Source organism: Pectinophora gossypiella, chromosome 5 (genome assembly GCF_024362695.1).
Source record: "Pectinophora gossypiella chromosome 5, ilPecGoss1.1, whole genome shotgun sequence".
Lineage (NCBI taxonomy): Eukaryota > Metazoa > Arthropoda > Insecta > Lepidoptera > Gelechiidae > Pectinophora > Pectinophora gossypiella.
The window spans coordinates 7,000,945-7,017,605 of record NC_065408.1 but is presented as its reverse complement, the minus strand read 5'-3'; the positions used below and the strand labels follow the sequence as shown (position 1 = coordinate 7,017,605).

At 36.9% G+C, this 16,661-nt stretch overlaps 1 long non-coding RNA gene across 1 annotated transcript; it reads left to right on the top strand.

Moving 5' to 3' along the window:
- Positions 1-9,018: 9,018 nt before the first annotated feature.
- Positions 9,019-12,608, top strand: LOC126366849 (uncharacterized). Its single transcript, XR_007566418.1, has 3 exons — positions 9,019-9,174; positions 10,469-11,750; positions 12,252-12,608. It is a non-coding gene; the product is annotated as an uncharacterized LOC126366849 (long non-coding RNA).
- The last annotated feature ends 4,053 nt before the right edge of the window (positions 12,609-16,661 follow it).

The window sequence follows — 16,661 nt, the reverse complement described above, 5'->3', positions numbered from 1 at the left end:
TGCGCACTTACTTTTATATGTGCAAGTGTAGATGAATTGCTTTGATGTGGTTTTTTTGGACCCCCCAGACAACAGTGAAATAAAAGGATTTCAACTCCGTAGAAATTATAACTTTCAATTTGTGGTAATTTTTAAGTCACAATTCCTTTTGCGTGGTCTAGGTATAACAATGTTTCAACAGGAAAATGAAACAATATGAAATTATTTAAGCTTATTAACTGTAAAGCGATTGAACCGGTAGGCTATTTGTCGACATCTGTAAGTTCTCCGCTGCGGTAAATAAATATCAGAGACGACCCGCAAGCCTCTTATCTGACGATTGAAAAGTTCTGCGGGAAAACTACGAAGGTGCTACCATTTGAACTCGAAAGCTTAGTATGATCTGAGTGATAAAATTTCCGCGCTATGGATAAAATGAGCTTTTGAAATGTATGGTCACGTCTAAAAACATTTATTACATAAATAAGTTTCAAAAAATATTTACCTTCTTCTATCGTGTGGGTTGTGAGGTGGATTACCATCCCCATCGACTCTGATTTCAGGGTTATTATTGAGCCGCCATAGACTCATGTAACGACTACGTACTACATCAGTAAGTAGTAACCGGGACCAACGGCTTAACGTGCCTTCCGAGGCACGGATCATCTTACTTTTTGGACAATCAGGTGATCAGCTTGTAATGTCGTAACCAAACTAGGGATCACAAAGTGATTTTTGTGATTTGTCCCCACCGGGATTCGAACCAGGAGCCTCCGGATAGTTAGCATAGCGCTCAACCACTGGACCACAGACGCAAAAAAAAGACGTAAAAAAATATATTTATTGTAGGTATTGAAACCTTGTGCGTTTTTTTCTTGTAGATATTTCTTTTTCTCCCTAAAGTGCTCAGCGGTGAAGGAAAACATCGTGAGGAAACCCATATTCCCGAGAAATGAATTTTCGGAGGAATGTGACCTAACCTTTATTGGGCTGGTTTTTCCTTCGTGGTATGGATGGATACAGGCAGTCGCTTCTATAAAAAACCGGACCTGTCAAGTCTTCAGATCAGGTAAGCTTGTGAAAAACGAAATAATGCTAGGGAGATGGGCGATAATTATACCTAGTAGGGGTAACGTCGCTTAGAAGGACTGAGACGGTTGCGAGCAATCGAGTCGAACGTTTAACTAGCGACCACAGATGCTTGTGGCTTTACAAAATATTAGCACTTGTTTTGGGACTTTCTCTTCCAAAAACGATAGAATAAAAAATAATGCATTAATTATTGGTGTGTCATCATCATCATCACCAGCCCATTAACGTCCCCACTGCTGGGGCACGGGCCACCAACCAACCTCATCGACGCTGGTGTCAGGGTTTATTACTGAGCCGCCAAAGGCCCCTGAGATGGCTCATGTAGCGACTACATAGTATATGCTTACCTAGGTAAGTAATATCTGGGACCGTCTGCTTTATGTGCCCTCCGAAGGATCATCTTACTTTCAGACAATCAGATGATCAGCCTGTAATGTCCTAATCAAACTCAATATGATCCCTATCACGAAGTGATTCTTGTGATATGTCCCACCGGTATTCGAACCGGTAATAAACTCCCGGATTCTGATGTTTTGCTAAGTCTACATGGAAAGCTTAGAACGCAATAATACCTACTAAAATACTGTACTGTACTTGTTTCTACGTTAGATAAGACTACGTAGTCATTTGTATTCTAATTTCAACTTGTTTGTCAAAACTACTTGTCATAAACATAATAATCATTTTGCGTATCTCACTTGAACGCTGTACCTATCTGAATGATATTATCCTATCCTGCCAGAGGCGGATTCAAGAATCATTAGGACGCTATTATATTACGCTATCAGCTTATCTTTACATATAAATAACACGTTGACATTTTGACACGCGGACTAAATTTAAAATTAAATAGGTAACTTATTATTCCAAAAATTTAAGGGAAGAGAGGAAGGGGTAGACCTAAGATAACATTTATGAAACAAATAAAAGAGAAGGTGCAGGTCGTATCGTATCGGGAGGTGAAGGTTTTGGCGGGAAGAAGAGAGGAATGGCGGTTACTCCACCGACAAGAGCGCAGCTCTTAAATAGAGAGAGAGAGAACTTATAATTACTACGTTACATTTAACAACATTACTCCAATGAGGAACTTTCCATGTTCCCCAAAAACTATACAGATGGCGCTGTAAATTTGCCTTAATATGCATATTTTATCTTTATTTTTGGGTATAAATGATGACCGTTGTTATTACACCCAAAAAAGAGAAGCAATGTAGGTAGTAACATAATTGTATACATAGGTAATCTCATGTTGTTGCTTGATATTGGGATCAAGCAATAAATATTATTATTCATGCTTCTGCCAGTACATAATATTTTTGAATAATTGTGTACCCGAGTAATGAGAAAATAGGTAATTATGACGTTAAATCTCGACAACGCCATCTATATTATTTTCGGAATACATAGCCTGGAAGTCTGTCTTTCACTTCAGCAGATGGTTTAGATCCTTAATTGATCCTTGATTGAACTTAGCTCAGACGCTGATTTCGACCGGAGAGTTGCCGATCTGTACGTAGTATTATTCCTTAATGAGTTAATAGTAGCTATGCCCAAATACCTACGTTAAAACCACAGAGCACTTAATGTAAACACAAAGAAACGGATGCAATACTGAAGAAGTCAACTATCAAGATAACACAATTTACAACTTAAATTAAGGAAAACATTATTATAAAAACGTGAGATAAGATACATGAACAAGTAGGTGCGTATATAAACCAAATAAGTGAAAAAGAGTGCAACATACAATATAACTTACAACACCAACTTTCCGTTCACAATGTGGAAGATTCTCTTTCTCACAGTCGTCACCTTATTCGCTGTATTAACACCAGCCAGGGGTAAGTCACTAAGATATTCATAATATTTCCGTCTGCCGTGGGCAGGGAAGCAACAAAGGCCTCCCCTTAATCAACTGGAGGCTAGATTTAACCCAATGCGAGTTGATGGAGGTGTTAGGGCTAGAAGCCGTGCCTCCTGAACTACGATCATCTTACTTTCAGACAATCGGGATCTGCCTGTAATGTCCTAGCCAAATTAGAGATCACAAAGTGATTTTGTGATATGTCACCACCGGTATTTGAACCTGGGATCTCCGAACTGTGAGCCCAACGCTCAAATACTGGACCACACCACGAAGGCCATTCAAATCGCTAAATAATTGGTATCCCACGCAAATCAAGTAAACTAAACACCTACCTAATAAGAGGTTGCATACTAGCTAGGTGTATATTTAATTCGTACAAGTGATTCGTTTGGACGACTGAACTATGCCTACAGTTTTCTGACCAAGTAATGAATCCAGCTGTGGCAAATCCCCAATACTTGACTCACATCACACCCCGGACACTTCATACAAAACACCCCGTTTTACACAGACACTTCACATTGACGTTATATACACGCGCATCTGTATGTGTGACGTCTGACGATTGAAGACTAAAGTAAGACTGAGGGGGTGTGGTACCTATATCTAACTCAACCGCTTGTGGGGAGCGCAGAGTTGCCGTTCTATACGTCGTATTATTCCTTACTCAATGTTCACGTTTAAAATATAGGACCTACAGCTGTGTTTGTAGGTAGACAACCGTATTTTTTTAAAATAACTTCGATTTTTCAGCTCTTTGCAAGGGAGATCGTAACGCCACTTCCGGTTGCGGAGTGTACTGCAACCAAAGATGCCAAGATTTCTTCGGAGAACCTAAAGCTTGCATTCTACCCTGCTACCCTGACTCTTGCAGTTGCTACAATGGATACTATTACGACCAGATCTATAGAAGATGCGTACGCATTTGGGATTGCTCCTATTTTTTCGAACTCAGTGGCTAAAGAATATAAAGACAGTTCAATAATAAAGATCAAACCTGATCAAAGAAACATGCTGAATAAAATAATGTTATGAGTTTTACCATTTTTTTTTTATTACTGTACTTACTCCGAATTACAACAGCTTGAAAAAAACATTTTTAAGGCGATCTTTTTTTTGACGTGACTTATTGTAGATTTGCCGCAGATGGCATTAACTACTTGGCCGGCAAATGGGGAGCGCTGAAGGCTCTCACCCGGTACAACGTTTAAGACAACAGGCCTGAGGGTGCCCAGTTGGGCGCGAACCTCGGCTCAGGGCGTCATCTGAGCGGAAGAATATTGAAAGGATTAATCGACCCTAGTGGGTCGATAGCAATAAGCGCTGAATGAGGGAAATCGTCGACCACGCCGGCGGGGTCGGAATCGGGGTCTTTAAGGCGATCATAATCGATCGTATAATACTGAATTGTAATTCAGTAATCGTGACACAGGTACACAGTACTAGCTTCTTGTGGGACTTTCCAGGCTAAGTTCACCGAAAACAAAATGGCGTTGTACAGCTTTAACCTATTTTCTCATTACCAGGGTATAAAAATATTCCAAAATACAATGTAATGTTAGAAGCATATATAAAAGTAAATGTTGCTTGATATTTGGATCACATTATGTATGTATAATTATGTTGCTACCTATATTGCTTCTCTATTTTGATCGGAATAACAATGGGTGGAAGATGTAATTGTGACTGGGTGTAAAGAAAGTGTCATCGTTTATACCAAAAAACAAAGTTAAAAGATGCATATGTCTGTTATTCATGAAATTAGAAGGTTAAACGAACAAAAATCTGTACAGCGCCATCTATATTGTTTTGGAGGAAAGTAGCCTGGATAATCCCTCATTGCTAAGTACTAAACAATTCGCGTCTCATTCTTTTTTACTTGGGAAAGGAATTACTTGTAATATTACTGGACGAAAAAATATTTCTTTCATAACAATAAAGGCCCAGAGTTATAGCGTGAGCACATCTTTCTTAAAGAAATAATAAATATACAGGGTGTTAGTGATGTAGTAACGAAAACTTTGAGGGATGTTTCAGACCATATTTCCGAGTTGATATCAAGTGGAATTTTTGCATCGCAAAAATTTGTGACTGAAAATAATTGAAAAGAAAAACACTACTATTTTCATGAATTTTCTGATAAAAATGCCGCGTAATATAAACTCAGAATCATGGTCTGAATCATCCTTGTCCTGTATATATATACATATATATATTTAGTAATATTACATGCGTCAATAGGGTATTGTACCTATTCAAATATATCTGGTTAATTTTAAGCAGATGTGTCAATAAGAACCCAAAACACATTGCAATTTACACAATGAGGTAAAACCAAATAAGTAGTAACATAATACATCAATGAAGCTTCTTTATTTTTATAAGAATAATAATGGGTGGATGATGTAATTGTGACTGAGTGTAATATACAGTGTGATAATTTATATCTACCCAAAAACAAAGATATAAGATGAATAACTTGGTTAGCTAAAGTTTCATGGGATTCTCCTCTCCCTTCTGAATTAAATAGAATGTTTATAAAGTTTGCTCAAAACTTAAATAATATTATGATCTGTCTATTATCCATGAAATTAGAAGGTTAAACGAACAAAAATCTGTACAGCGCCATCTATATTGTTTTTGGTGAACATAGCCTGGAGAGTCCCTCATTGCTACTAGACAATTCACTTCTGCTTCTTTTTTGCTAGGGAGAGGAATTACTTGTGATATTTCTGAACGAAAAATATTTCGTTCAAAATAATAAAGGCCCAGAGTTACAGCGTAAGCACATTTTTCTTAAAAAATAATAAGTACGCCAACCTGGAATCGACGCATGACTTTGTGCCGTTTGCCGTCGAAACGGCGGGGACTTGGGGTTCTGAAGCGAAGCGCTTTATCAGAGAGGTGGGTAAGCGGCTAAGGGAGCAAGGTGGCGACTCCCGGTCCGGGCTTTACTTAGCGCAGCATATTTCCCTCGCCATCCAACGAGGTGACGTTGCAAGCGTGATGGGCACATTCGGTCGAGAGGTGATAAAAGGGAGCATTAGTTTTAGTAGTATAGTTTTAATCCTTATTTTTGCGTTTTTTCCAGTAGCTTTGTAATAAAATACAAAATAATTAATACCATAAGTATATTATTCGTCGTATTATCATTCGTTGGCCACATCATGATGTAGTTTGGCCAGATCAATGAACACAAAACGTTTAACGATATGAGCATGAGCAACTAAATGCATGATTACTTCATGATATGGCCAAACGTTGGCAATCAAATCATAAAATTAGTAACATTATCCTCCGATAGTGGCGCTGGTGTCGATTATATTTAAAACTTGATTGATATTATAATCGATGATGTTATTGTACAATTTTCCATATCGAATAGGTACATAATTTTGACCCTAAGAAATTAATCGACTATTCGCATTTTTATTACACCACATAGCATAGACACCGCCTAAATTAACGATATGGCCAAACGTTGATTGATATATCATTAAACGTTGACGTTTCAACGATATGGTCAACTTAAGTTGGCCATTTCATGAAGTATGACCATTTCATGAAATGGTGGAACACATCATGAAATGATCAATTTTACGATCTGGCCACGTCATATATATTACCCCCCTATTGACGCATAATAATTTTACATGCGTCAATAGGGTATTGTGCCTATTCAAAAATGTCTGCGCTTATTTTAAGCAGGTGTGTAAATAATGCAATTATACAATGTGGTAAAATAAAATAGTACTTAACATAATACATCAATGAAGGACTTTACAGGGTACATTCACCAAAAACAATATAGATGGCGCTGTACAGCTTTAATGTGATAAAGACCTATTTTCTCATTACTCGGAAACATAATTATTCCAAACTACCTCTACAATGTAATGGCACAAGCATATATAAAAATAATTGTTGCTTGATGTTTGAATCATATTATAATGTGTAGACTTATATTGCTACGTATATTGCTGATCTTTATATCGATCAGAATAATAATGGGTGGAAGATGTAATTTTCCTAGGTGCAATAAAAAGGGTCATCATTTATACCCAAAACGATTTTTTTTGTTATGGTTTTCCCCGAAGGGCAAGGCAAAGGAAACTATGCCCATACAGCCATGTCTTATATATTTTTTTCTTGATGATGATTAATGAAATGATGAAAGGTGATGACGATGAATGATGAAACCTAAGCCCCCACCCTCGAAGTAGACTCCTACTCTGAACACCAAACAAATTAACTCAAAAGTCCGCATAAACTTTTGAATTATGAAGTGGCTTGTTGGCAGGAAGCGAAAATAGATAGGTACACTTTGTTTATTGAATATTCCGATATAATAACACTATCGCGAATGTATTCCGACTAACTTAATGCGATCATTAAACACAAAACACCACTTCGTATTATTTATTTAGATTATTCAATGAAGAAAACGACTGTCTTGTTTCCGTTCCCGCCTAAAAGTCCACCTAAAACCATAGATAAAAGATGCATGTCTATTATCTATGAAATTAGAAGGTTAACCGAAGAAAAATCTTTACAGCGCCATCCCTATTGTTTTTGAGCAACGAAGTTTGGGAAATCCCTCATTGGTAAAACGAATAAAAGGAAAATGTATAAAAAAAGAGTTTCCATGTATAAAGTAAACAGAGTCCACGTTAGTACTAAAAAAATTAAGGTCGTCTGATTGATAGCTATTGTATTCACGTTTTCTACGTTTTTTTCTTCGTTTTTGTGTTTGCCGATGGTAAGTATATTTTTCAAAGGTACATTCACTGTAAGTAAGTACCACGTGATAGGCAGTAAGCCGTATTGAGGAGCTCGGTGGTGCAGCGGTAAACGCGCTCGGTCTGCGATTGTTGAAGTTAAGCAACTTTCGCAAAGGCCGTTCATAGGATGGGTGACCACAAAAAAAAAGTTTTCATCTCGAGCTGATCCGTGCTTCGGAAGGCACGTTAAGCCGTTGGTCCCGGCTGCATTAGCAGTCGTTAATAACCATCAATCCGCACTGGGCCCGCGTGATGGTTTAAGGCCCGATCTCCCTATCCATCCATAGGGAAGGCCCGTGCCCCAGCAGTGGGGACGTTAATGGGATGATGATGATGACTACAAACAGCAACAGTTTTAGCGACATACAAATAGGAAGGCCGACCCTAAAGGTGCTGTATGCGACGCGGCGTTAGACCGTAGACGGAACGTGGTTTAGAATAGGTGGCAGGATCTCTTCCCGTTTATGAAATGCATATGTATGAAACATTTTCTACGAACCGATACTTCCGATACCTGTTCGTTTAAAAACACGACAGCGACCTTTACTAAATGGCCCGGCAGAAGACATCTTTCCGTGATTAGCCAACTTTGCAAGGCGTTTCGATTCCTTAACATTGTACCTAAAGTAATGTGTTCATTTAATTCAGACGGATTATACGTTATTGCTTTGTGATCAAAATATTATTTCAACCTTGATAAACCCCTGGACTTGTCAATTTACCGCTGAACGTTAAATATGACTTGGGATGTTTAAGTAAGTAATCCTTAATAACTTAACTTTTAATTTTGTTAACTAAACATCACGGCCTCTGGATGTACCTACATTATATTCGTATACATTTTCCTGTTGCTATACGAGGTACAGTAAAAAATATCTACGTGTTTAAACACAATATATAAATAACATATTATAGTAACAAAACTGGTTTTGATTACAATTAGTAGCCGCCATATGGCAGGCGCGACGCGACAAATTAGTGGTTTTGAAAAATAGACACAACACAACATACGGTATACTAATCGCAGCGTCTATCACCAGATCCAGCAACCCCGGCCCACCCATAGTATGGTGTCCGCATGTCAAGCCCTACACGATGAACAAGTCAATTGAATTGGGTTATTTATCTCGTAGCCAATACAGTTGGATCATATTGCGTAGCTAAAAGAGTTGGTTTGTTTATCGCTTCAAGCGCGTCATGCAGGTAGCACAATACAGCTGTTATACTGGTACTCACTGCGTGTATTGTTTTAAGACCGCGTCAGAATTTTCCAAATCGCACCTACCATACTACCACATAGCTAAGACACCTATATATAGCGTGGATAAAAATATGGAACTTAGTTACATATTTCCTGTTGTTGAAGTGAGCACGCATTGTTCTTAAAACCAAACATAATGAAGGTTGTGTTATTCCTCGTTCTTGTTGGCGTTATTTATGCCTCGACTGCAAAAAGTAAGACTAATGTAGTTTCATATTTTTAATTATAATTGCCTTATACAGGGTAATAGTGATATTGTAATTAATACTAAGGGGGATGATTCTTACCATAACTCTGACTTAATATCAAGTAAAATTTTCCATCGCAAAATTCATCTGTTTTTTTTTTAGTTATTTTAAATTATTTTCAATTCTATACTTTTCCGATGCAAAATTTCACTTGATATTTACTCGGAATAATGAGCTGAATCAACCCCCTCAATATTTGGTACTGCAAATGGCACTTTATATCAACTCAGAATCACGGTCTGAATCATCCACTTCAGTATTCGTTACGTTGTCACCAATACCCATACGTACTCGTATAGCTTCCTGTACGTACTTGTACGGGGTGTAAGTGACATTGTGACGAATACGGAGGGGGAATATTCCGCTCATTATTCTGGGTTAATATTAAGTGTAATTTTCCATCGCAAAAGTATAGAATTGAAAATTGTTTAAAAAATCATAAACTTATGAAAAAAGTATACACCAACTCCTCGCCAGCTATGCTTTGCCTGTATGAGTATTATAAAGAGTCACAATAAAGATATTACAAGTACCTAACTTAATAGCTAAGGACTACGTATTATTACTTAGTTCCTAAGTACTAAGTTTATTATTAATAATTCCGGTAAACAGCATTGCTTCGTGCACACTAGAAACTGTTTTAAACTTTATTCATTTTAATTTTTGTTAGACTAATAAAATGTACGGTAAAATTGATGATTTCACGATGTGTTCAACCATTTCATGAAATGGACATTTTTTATGAAAATCGTTGAAACGTCAACGTTTAATGATATATCAACCAAACGTTTCGCTATATCGTTAATGTAGGCGGTGTCCATGTTATGTGGTGTAATAAAAAACAATCAAATCAAATCAAGTAATCATGAACGTTTTGTGTTCATTGATCTGACCAAAGTACATCATGATGTGGCCAACGAATGATATTCTATTTCATGAAGTATGACCATTTCATAAAATGATCGAGCACATCATGAAGTAATCAATTCTATGATCTGGCCACGACATATACACTTTGAAACCATGTCACATTAACTTTTTTGACAAATTAAACGGTGTAAGTCTCATTAAATGTCAAATATGATAGTGTGAGAGGGTTCGAAAGTGGGTAGATGATATTGCTCATGACTGTACGTGTGTTACCCAAACAGAGAATACCTACAGTCGTGAACTTATGCGTGTCGTTTATGAGTTATTTAATTTTTATGTATTATTTTAACTCGACTTTTTTTATTTCCAGTTAAGTGCTCACCACATTCGATTCCGGGTTGCAGGACTGACAACTGCGATAGACAATGTAAAGACTTCTTGAATCCTCACCCTCCTACCTGCCCAGCTGACTCTTGCAGTTCGTGGAACGGAGGATGTGACTGCGATACGACCAACGGCTACTGGTACCACCCGGGCAAAGGACAATGTGTCCCATCCAGCGAATGCTCTGATGCTTAAACCTTAAACTTCCACTACTGTGTCGTTCGAACTAGGCCAGAAATTAGCCGACTTTTCACCTGCACGACGATTGTATTAATATCTCATCTTGACGATTGATTCGTCTTTAATTTCCTGGTCTTAGTTCGTGTTTGATACAGTGCCTTAATGTGGACGAAGCAATGCTGTTTACCGGATTTATTAATAAAAAACTAAGTACTTACGGACAATATTTTCACTCTTTTATTTTTCAATCTTTGTTATGGCACTACCCTGGTTCTTCACACAAACAACCTCGTATTACACAGACACTACACATTGACGTTATCGTACACGCGCATCTGTGTGTGACTTCTGATGCCATACGATTTTAGATTAAAGTAAAACCGCTGGTGGGCAGAAGAGAGTTGCCTTTCTATATATAATATCGCGTTGTGGTATAGATTTAAAAGTAATAAACTGTTTGAATCCAAATTACTTTTATTTTTTATGTGCAGTGCCTAAGTACCTAAGTACCTACTTACACGTGGCGTCTACAGTTACATAGAAACGATTATAATCTACTGAAGTCGAAGATCAAGTCAAGTACTTAACGTTTTTATTCCCAATGCAGCCGTCAATTACATATGCTAATAAGTATGTTGAATGAGCATGTAAATAGCCGGATTTTATGATGATAATTATTGATAATTATATTTCTTTTAATTATTTAAAAAATCAACAGTACCTATGGCGCTTGCCATACTACAGCTGCATGTCTAAAATATAATACTCTAATATAATACATGTGTATGTATCCACTTTAGGACTCTGTCGCACTAACATATTTGACATTTAGTGAGACTTACAGTTCAATTTGTCAAAAAAGTTAATGTGACATGGTACCAAAGTGTATACATATTAATGCTCGTGACCGTACATTGTCAATAACATACGCCATATTCAGAATATATAGCGTAGCTTAAAAAAATACGAAACTTAGTTGAGACTTCCTGTTGGTGGAGTGAGCACAGATATCTAGTTACTAAAGCTAAACATGATGAAGATTGTGATATTCCTCATAGTCGTAGGTGTTGTTTATGCTTCGGCTGAGGGTAAGAATATGCTATTTTATACTATTTCTTACTTCACCTTTACAATTCACTTAAGGTGAATACTAGCTAAGAAAACAAGTATTTACACACCTTAAGAATAAATAACTGAATTTTCCGTCGCAAAACTCATGAAAATGTTAGTTTTTTTTTAAATTATTTTCAATTCTATACTATTGTGACGGTAAATTCCACTTGATATTAACTAGTATATTTTATAGTATATTTAACTCGATGTATCGGACTGTCTTGCAAGGCCATGGCCATATTTGCTCACGATTAGGTCCCGTAGATTTTTTAATCGTGATAATTTAAAATTACAACACGTTACGTCATATTGTTGAAGACAACAAAAATAGTTGATACCAAATGAAATTCTAACTCACGCAGCCTTGTTTGTAAAAATAGCACACTCCCTGCAAAGTGTACTTTTTTTTATTAGCGACACTTGACATGAAAGTGGATAAACAAATAATATAGGTACTTAATAAAAATTTTTTTCAGTTAAATGCCCAGAAAATTCAATTCCAAGCTGCAGAACTGACAATTGCGATAGAAAATGCTCAGACTTCTTAAATCCACACGACTTTACATGCCCACCAGAAATATGTATAGCCGAGGGGGGCCTCCCCGGATGTGACTGCGATACGAGCAACGACTTTTGGTATCACCCGGGCAAAGGAGAATGTGTTCCTTCCAGCCAGTGTCATGATGCTTAATTGACAATGTGATCCTGTGTCGTCCAAAGCTAGGCACAAGGACGCCTTCAAAGCTTTAGCGCGGCACGCGGCGGTAAGTCGCGATAAATATTTTTCGCGACATGTATCGCGCGACCTGAACTCTTCACCTGCACGTCAAGGATTTAGTTATAAATTTTTGCCGTTTAATTTGTACTTACACCTAATTATGTTTAAATGCAAAGAAATAAAAAATAATAGATAATTTGTACTTCATTTAGCATATTTTTCTGGGGCCTTGTGTCTGCGTTATGTCGATACATTGCCTTGGTACGGGCAAAAAAAAATTCTTTAATGGATAAATATATACTTATATAATAAACTAGTGTGACTCTTTTATTTTTCAGCCATTTGCAATGCTTTACATTATACCATTATTTTCCCTAGTGTGTGTGCGCCCACACTAGGGAAATGGGTTAAGCGCTTATCGCTATCGACCCACTAGGGTCGAGTAATTCTATCAAATATTTTTCCTCTCAGACGACGCCCTGAGCCGAGGTTCGCGCCCAACTGGGCACCCTCAGGCCTGTAGTTTAAACGTTGTACCGGGTGAGAGCCTTCAGCGCTCCCCATTTGTCCAGCCAAGTAGTTAATGCCATCTGCGGCAAATCTACAATAGGTAAGTCACGTCAAAAAAATAAAAACTAGGGAAATAAATCTTACTAATATATACTAATGTTACGCAGGTAGGTACTTAAGTAGTTTACCTCGATGTTTCGACCATGTTGCGTTAGCCATGGTGACTAACGACCATATTTATATCATAAGTAGCTACATCATTTTCTTCACGGTTAAGTCCCGTACCTACCTACCTTTATTAATTGTGAGAAATTGCGTCACAAGAATCGTGAAACATGATGCTTCACAGTCGATTTCGACTACAGCGACAGCAGCTGGTGGATTCATTGACGGTTGCCATCGGATGAATCGTGAAACAACTAATGTGTCCGTATAACAAAATAACAAGTGGTCTGTCAGGATCGTAGTAAGTGAAATTTCATGGTCTCAGCCTACCCCCATAGGGTGATCTTATGTATGTACGGTCACGAGCATAAATATGCATACATTCTGGTACCATGTCACAATAACTTTTTTGACAAATTGCACTTTATGTCTGACTAAATGTCAAATATGTTAGTGTGACAGAGTCCTAAAGTGGGTACATTATATTGCTCATGACTGTACATATAACAACGTATTCTATTCCTTTTCAGTAAATTGCGTAGAAAATTTAAAAGACCCCGATGAATTGAGAACCTCTTCCTTTTTTGAAATCGATTTTTTGATTTTTTTAAAATAAAATATTGGTATAGTTTCTGCGTGGCATAAAATAAAACATTAAGCGAAAACCGTTGTCTAAAATACTAGCCACAATAGCGAGAGAATAGGTAGAAGCTGGTTTGGACCATCGGTGGCGTGATCAGTCAATGTCCAAGCCACATTGTTATCCTGCCAAATGGAGTACCTACAGAACGAAGTGGACACGGAATGGAATCTTAGTTTAAAAATTTCAATCATTCTTTCGTAGCTGAAGTGGAAACTAAAATAGTTTGTTTTAGGTACTACTATAATAGTAGTAGGTACCTACTTTACCTAATAAAAATGAATTGAATGCCATTTATTGTATTTCTACTTCATTCTTTATAATTTATACACTGATTAAGTATCTAATAAAAGCGCGTTGGGCGTTGTAGCGATGGGGTTCCTATGTGAATTGTGGCTCTACTAATGCCTACCCACGCCATTAAGAATATCAGGCGTGCGCGTGTCTTTGACACACATAGAAAGTTCTACTTTTCTTACCATTACTATTGGTACCTAAGTAGATCGTCAATATTCTTATTTTACAATGGGCCCGATTCCTGTAGACACCTCTTAATTTTAAGTTATACCCTTCACTTTCTTATCTGCCGAAAAGGAAAGGGACGAATGATTCACAACTGTTAATTTTAAAATGAACGAGCGAATGAATGAATAACCCGGGCGAATAAAATAGGCATCTTGCTGATAAGCATCCCGTGCTACATCAATGGTATTTGTGCTACATACCTATTTTATTTGGGAAACCTATTTATTATTTACATGCATAACGCCATCTATGTAAAATAAGTGGAACTATCGACACGTCTGGTTGTCTCGTTGTAAGTTTAACATAAATACCAACTAGATGGCGCTAGGAGTATTTCCCTAGAGTAATTTTCAGGTAATAATTCATAAAGTTCTTTTTGTGAATATAAAAGTAACACAAGCTTTGTTAATTGTGTTAGTTATTTGTTAAGTCTTAATTAAAATGCACTAAAAACCAATAATGGATGGCTGTCATAATCCGAACATAATTATACTTAATCAATGTAAAAAAATATAGTAAATAATAATGTCTAAAAGAAACAAAAAATCATATTTTTTTAAACTAAAATACCTACTAATGGACAATCTATCAAAATGGGAATAATAAATGTCAAGGAGAGAAAGAGAGAGTAGTCACAATACAGGGGGATGTATACTGAAAAGTAAACTCAATAACGAAATCAATTTTTATGAAATACACCATTCATCTGTCAAATCATAATATACGTAGGTAATATCATCAGCAATGAGTTCTTTCTCGAAAATACAGTGACCCACTCGTTTACCCACGAAAGGTTCTTAACACTTTCAAGGACAGAACGTCTACGGACGTTCCGAGTCCAAAGTAACATACTACCTATTATGAACCACCAATCTGGTCTGGAAAACCTGGTCTCTGTCCGTGAAAGGGTTAAGCCGCCTTCGACTTGGCTTAACAACTTCTGACATTCGATTCATGACGCCTTACGTGCCCTTTCAAGCATGGGAAAAGCTTTGTTTTTAGTAGAACATAATAGATCACTGGTTCCGAACCCGAGGGTAATTACCCTTAAAAGGGGTAAAATTAACTTTTGTTGGAGGTAATCAAGGAGTGATAAATACTCAGGCTGAGATGTTTTCGTATGACCTAGCGGCGGATATTTTTGTCTTATAGTAAGTACTTAATGTACGAAAACATAAGCAAACGTTTGCTTTAAAAAAACATATCCCAAATATCGAATCACCATTTGAAAAGTAAGTAAAGCGAATTATACTAACAATTTTCTACAATGACCATATCGTATACTTAATTAAAGTTATAACTTATTAGGTATTTCATTAATGCTATTAGTACGCTGCTAGTTTTTCCGTTCATTTTATCAACTGTAAAAAATAATATATACGTATACATATTTATACTTATAAGCTTATGAATTACGTCAATTATTTCATAGTGAGCCGTAAATTCTTGTTTTGCGAAAAAATAATAATGTGCCCGACAATATTTTAAAAGAATAAAATGTGTAGTAGAAATTTTAAGTCCTTCGGGTCCCCCTGAGGATGGGGTCCTTGGTCACAGGCCCCGTGTGATCTTATGTTGAAGACTGTATCACTGGTGACGCCGGTTCATCAAAACGCTTGCGATCCGCCCATAAACAGCCTGAGTATGTTACCAGCCTTAAACAGTTGAACGTCAACGTCGCCAGCAAAAATTGCCGACATCTTGGAGATAAGGCCAGCTCGCCACAAACCCACAGCCGCAAGTAATTGAAATCCGTCAGAGCCCCACATCCGCTATGACAAATGACAAACAGACTGCCGGACACACTCCACTACTGTTGTATTTATGGCCACATAATGTTGTTATCCATAATGTTTTGCTATGTGATATATTTTTTATAAACTGACTATAAAATCCACCTTTTTATTTTTAATTTATGAAAGAAAATCTCAGATTTCATTTATTTTTATTATCTATTATTTGTTACATACATAATTATATGTTGTGTGATTAATTGTATATTATACGATATGGCGATACGGCTCACCACCTATCATGTTGGTCTAAAAACTCGGTGAGGTATTAGTAATTAGTTCATCTTACGATAATGTACTTCTGACTACCCCATTGGGATATATTCGTGATATATCCCACTTTTCTTTTATTTTGTTATGTTGTAGTTCTTTTGTTCTGTTATAATTAAGTATATAAGAAAATATGTCATCATTCAAGTGTACGTTTTTACAATAAGGTTCCCATTGACATTCAGAATTTACCTTTGAACAGTTTTAAGACAGTAATTAAACAGAAACTTTGTAAAAAGGTTATTACAAGGTTAGTGATTACTTA